The sequence below is a fragment of the Lactuca virosa genome, chromosome 8 (assembly GCF_052849685.1).
Source record: "Lactuca virosa cultivar CGN04683 chromosome 8, Lactuca_virosa_CGN04683_v6, whole genome shotgun sequence".
Classification (NCBI taxonomy): domain Eukaryota; kingdom Viridiplantae; phylum Streptophyta; class Magnoliopsida; order Asterales; family Asteraceae; genus Lactuca; species Lactuca virosa.
In genome coordinates this window covers 352747578-352753577 of record NC_136433.1, presented here as the reverse complement: position 1 = coordinate 352753577, position 6000 = coordinate 352747578, and positions in this window count along the sequence as shown.

Below are 6000 nucleotides of genomic sequence, written 5' to 3'. Positions count from 1 at the left end.
CTCACCCTGTGGAGCTCCAATCTTGTTCGTCAAGACGAAAGACGGATCGTTTCGTATGTGCATCGACTACAGGGAGCTCAACAAACTGACAGTCAAAAATCGTTACCCTCTGCCTCGCATTGACGATTTATTTGATCAACTGCAAGGGGCGAACTTCTTTTCAAAAATCGACTTAAGATCCGGATATCACCAACTACGAGTGCTAGAGGAGGATGTTCCGAAGACAGCCTTCCGAACTCGTTATGGGCACTACGAATTCGTAGTGATGCCGTTCGGATTAACAAACACGCCCGCAGTATTCATGGATTTAATGAATAGGGTGTGTCGTCCTTACTTGGATCAGTTCGTCATCGTCTTCATCGATGACATACTTATCTATTCTCGTAGTAAGGAGGAGCACAGTCGACATCTACGACTAGTCTTAGAAACGCTGCGTTCGGAGAAGCTCTATGCGAAGTTCTCGAAATGCGAATTTTGGATCCGAAGAGTCGAATTCTTAGGGCACGTGGTTAGCGAAGAGGGAATACACGTGGACCCCTCCAAAATCAAAGTCATTGAAAGCTGGTCAGCACCAAGACGCCTACAGAAATTCGTCAATTTCTAGGCCTCGCTGGCTACTATCGCAGGTTCATTCAAAACTTCTCCCGCATCACGAAACCTCTTACAACACTGGCCCAGAAGGGCATGGCCTTTGACTGGGAAGAGAAGCAGGAGAGAGCGTTCCAAACGCTCAAACGAGCCTTGTGCACCGCACCAATACTATCCCTCCCCAAAGGGATAGAGGACTTCGTTGTCTATTGCGATGCGTCTAATCAAGGGCTCGGATGTGTTCTGATGCAACGAGGGAAGGTCATCGCCTATGCCTCTAGACAGCTGAAGACACACGAGGTCAACTACACCACTCACGATCTTGAACTAGGAGCAGTTGTGTTTGCTCTGAAGATCTGGAGACACTACCTGTATGGTACAAAAAGCACTATCTTTACAGACCACAAAAGCCTACAACACATATTCGACCAGAAGGAGCTCAACATGAGACAACGACGGTGGGTCGAGCTACTTAGTGACTACGAATGCGAAATTCGTTATCATCCGGGTAAAGCCAACGTAGTAGCTGACGCCCTAAGTCGGAAAGAATACTCTGGTCGTAGAGTCAAATCATTGACTATGACTATCCATTCACACTTATCCACATAAATTAAGGAGGCTCAGCTCGACGCTTTGAAACCTGAAAATGTGGCGGGTGAATCTCTAAGAGGGATGGATAAGAACTTGGAAGTCAAGGGTGGCGGAGCCTTATATCTCATGGATCGGATCTGGACACCGAAACACGGTGGTTTCAGAGACTTGGTCATGACCGAGGCACACAACACTCGTTATTCCGTCCACCCAGGTTCAGATAAGATGTATCTGGATCTTAAAAAGCTATACTGGTGGCCTAACATGAAAGCAGAGATTGCTACCTTCGTGAGTAAATGCCTTACTTGCGCCAAGGTCAAGGTCGAATACCAGAAACCCTCAGGTCTACTACAACAACCGGAGATACCGGAATGGAAGTGGGAGCGGATCACTATGGACTCCATAACCAAGTTGCCCAAGACAACGGGTGGACTTGATACCATATGGGTCATAGTCGACAGATTGACCAAGTCCGCACACTTCCTACCTATCAAAGAAACGGACAAGATGGAGAAGCTTACAAGAACCTACATTCGGGAGATTGTACGACTGCACGGTGTTCCCATATCCATTATCTCGGACAGAGATAGTAGGTTCACTTCGAGGTTCTGGCAGTCGCTACAAAGTTCCCTAGGAACTAGGTTGGACATTAGCATAGCCTACCATCCATAGACCGACGGACAAAGTGAGAGGACTATCCAAACCTTGGAAGATATGTTGTGAGCCTGTGTGATCGACTTTGGGAAAGCATGGGATACTCATTTACCCCTTGTCGAATTTTCCTACAACAACAGTTATCACACGAGCATAAAGGCTGCTCCATTTGAGTCCCTCTATGGCCGAAAGTGCAGATCCCCTCTGTGCTGAGCTGAGGTGGGTGATACCCAGTTAGCTAAAGAACGAGTTCCTGAAAGCACTCTCACGGGTCCGGAGATCATTCGGGAAACGACAGAGAAGATAGTTCAGATTCGTGAACGATTGAAAGCCTCTAGAGACCGACAGAAAAGCTACGCAGATAAACGAAGGAAACCTTTGGAATTCCAGGTGGGCGACCGTGTTCTATTGAAGGTCTCACCCTGGAAGGGCTTAATACGTTTTGGAAAGCGTGGAAAGCTAAATCCAAGATACATAGGGCCTTTCGAGATTCTCTCAAGAATCGGCCCTGTAGCTTACAAACTTAACTTACCACACGAACTGAGTAACATACATTCTACTTTCCACGTCTCGAACTTGAAAAAGTGTCTGTCCGACGAGACTCTTGTAATCCCACTCGACGAAATCGAGATCAACGAGAGCCTCAACTTCGTGGAAGAACCTATAGAGATCATGGACCGAGAGGTCAAGCAAACGAAACAAAGCGGTATCCCGATAGTGAAGGTTCGCTGGAACACCAAGCGAGGACCTAAATTCACTTGGGAGCGAGAGGATCAGATGAAACTGAAATATCCTCGTCTTTTTACTTAGTTATTTGTAACTACTTATGTGCTTAAACTCTAATTTCGGGACGAAATTCCTTCTAACGGGGGGATGATGTGACAACCCGGAATTTCTATCTTGTACAACCATTCACTTCAATAGAAGTCAGAATTGTTTCTGCTAACTTTTGAGCTGTGTAGAGTCAGTTTGAGTGTTCTAAAGCCTAGTACTTCAGGAGATAACTGAAGAGAGGATACCCTAGGGTTTATTGTGGAACATTAAAGTCCCACAACTCCAAGAGTTTGGAGTTTACGGCCTAAACATGGAGTTTACGGCCGTAAACTCCAAAGAGTATAAGTATGACACTTAGTCATTTTACTCATTTTTTTCACAATTTCAAAGCTAGAACATCAAATACTCTCAAGTATCATCTGATTTTCCTTCTTGATCTTCAACTTTGTAAGTGTTTCTTGCACTAATTAGTTGATATCTTACTTAATCTAGTGATCTTACATGATTTCATCCGTGAAATCATTCCATTTGTGTAGATCTTCAAGTGTTCTTAGTTTCACCAAGAACATACATTAGTGTTCTTGGACTTTTAACACCCTTTCAAGCTTCTACATAGTAAGTACTCTTACCTTGGCTTGTTATAAGGCTTGTTACACTTCTTAATCATCTTGAAAACACAAAGAATCACAAGATAAAAGGTGTTTACGGTCCAAACATGTTCTTGGACCGTAAACCCTAATGAATGGGCCATTGTGTGCCCTAGTCCCTTACCAAGCCTTGGATACTAGTCTAGATCATATCCTTGATGTGGTTAGGACCTTAAACATCAAAAAGACCATCAACCACTAGAGTTTACGGCCGTAAACTCATGGAGAAATGGTCCATGGGCCGTAAACTCTACCAAGGGGTGAAATGATGCCACAATCACTTCCTAAGGGTTAGACTTGAAGTAGGATGCTTCTTTATGACTTTAAAGCTTCAAAACACAAAATGGTAGAAGTACCATGGGTTTACGGCCATAAACTCATGGGTTTACGACCGTAAACTCCATGAGAGTTGGTCCCAAAACCGTAAACTCATAAAGAGTTTACCCTTTGACCCTAAACTCAAAAGCCAAGTCCTACAACCCTTAGATGCAATCCTTAGTACTTATAACACTTAAATCAAGTGTTTTTCATGTCCTAGGGTGTCTTAACTTGGTTAATTAGTTGTTTAATGACTAATTGAATACATATATGTGTTATTATATGTTAACTAGGATCCTTGTGTGTTTAAGTCTTCACTTGACACTTAGCATCCTATACCATCCGTTCATCCAAACCACTCACTACAGGTGAGTTCATACCCCTTAATCAACCTTTTAAATGGTTTTAAATGTTTTTATGGGGGGGGGGAATACAAGTTGAACTATTATAGTTATTATATCAATCACATGTGATTAATAACTACCACACAAGTGGATTTCTTACTTTTTGTAAGTCCCCAAATATGCTTGTGTATCGATCAGATCCAATTGATGGTGCGGAATCCCAATCAATTGGATGATGTCAGATCAAATAGAAGAGAAGGAGAAGAAGAATAACTTGAATCTATGATGTATTCAAATATATGAGTGATACTCCATACACATTATATTCTCTCACACACACTCTTCTTCTCTCTTGTTTCTCTCTCTACAATATGCTCCTCTCCAATAACTATCGTCTAGGCCGTATACTTGCATGCACTCCTCACCCTATATATATGAGACACCAGCCGTACACCCGTGTACGGCCGTACACATGTGTGCGGCCGTACACACGAGTATGGCCGTACACAGCCACAAAATTACATATTACATTATAGAAAAATATATTTTCCTAGAAAAGCAAAGTATAAACCATATTTTTGACCCAACAATCTCCCCCTTGGTTTATAGCTTTCTTTTCTAATTGACCCAACAAGCTCCCCCTAAAAAGGTAGCTGGCTTTTCTTGATAATCTTCATTGGGAGCTTGGCTTCAGCATTTATCTTCAATTTCTTCACAACTTCAAGATAAACATGATGAATCTTCAATAATTGACTTCATCTTGAGCAGTTGGGCATTTCTTCAAGATTTGACTCTGAACGCACATTGGGTGAGGACGCTTTTTGTACTGATTCTTGAAAGATAGCGCTTTCATCTTGAGAATCTTCAGAGAGAACATCAGAGAGAACAAATCTTATGGATCACTTCAGCAGGTTTATAGATAGCAGCAAATTGATTGAGGAGGCTTCAATGCAATCTGTCACATAATCTTCAAGTCAGCTTCACCTTGCTTATGGGGTTGAAGGATTGAATGTTGAAAGAATAATCTTCATTTCTTGCTCCTTCGAATGAGAATTCTTCAATGCTCACGGATGAAGCCTTGGCTCAGAAATTTTCGATTCAAACTCCATGAGTCTCATCTACACCTGAATTCACCACTCAAGACAAAACAAAACTAAAAAAAAACTTAGCACACAATATATTTTGGATTTTTCATATTTTCTGAAAAAGAAATAAAACAGAAATAACACTTTTTTTGGATTTTTTAATTTTCTGATTTTTGTTTGGTTTATTTTTAAAATTTTTAATTCTCCCCTGATATTTAAATTAGAAGAAAACTATGAACAAATTTAACAAAAATAAAAATGATATCTTACTTTAAGAGTGATTTGGGATCAAAGTTTTTAGACAGCCTTTATCCGTTTATCAGTACCTCTCCCTTCATGAATAGATCTGGTCAATCGCTGGTATTGTGGTCCACTTAAACACGAGAGATTGTGACAAGATTAGGACATACTATAAGTGACAAGACAATGTGATCCTAAGTTCCTAGATAATATTCCTTAAGGACCATTCAGCTGACGACGACCAAAGATATTGTTGTCCACCTAAATTGAGCAGCGAGATCTACAGACAACCTAGTGATTGTTCAATTTTAAATGTACTAGAACATGTTTCCCGCTTCCTGACATACCCCAAAAATCAGGAACTTCCAAAGTACTCCTTACTTTAGGTGAGCAGACAATTATTATGAGAGAAGTCAGATTTAGAATGCATATGTTGTACACCCAGGTCGGATCTTCCGATCACGCAGAGGGTGAAACATATGACTAACCAGATTTAGAGGGATTGAGAAGTAGAATGATGCATATGCTGTGTACCAGGTCGGATGTATTTCAATCACGCAAAGGAGACAACATATGACTAACATACAGGAAGAATTGCATAGATAGAAGATGCAGAGAAATAGAATTGCATATGTTGCAGTCCAGGTCGGATGTATTTCAATCACGTAGAAGAGGCAACATATGACTAACAGTTAGAAAGAAAGAAAATAACTTTCTACAAACCTAATTTATCGGAATTCCCAGTCGCCCCGTCAATAC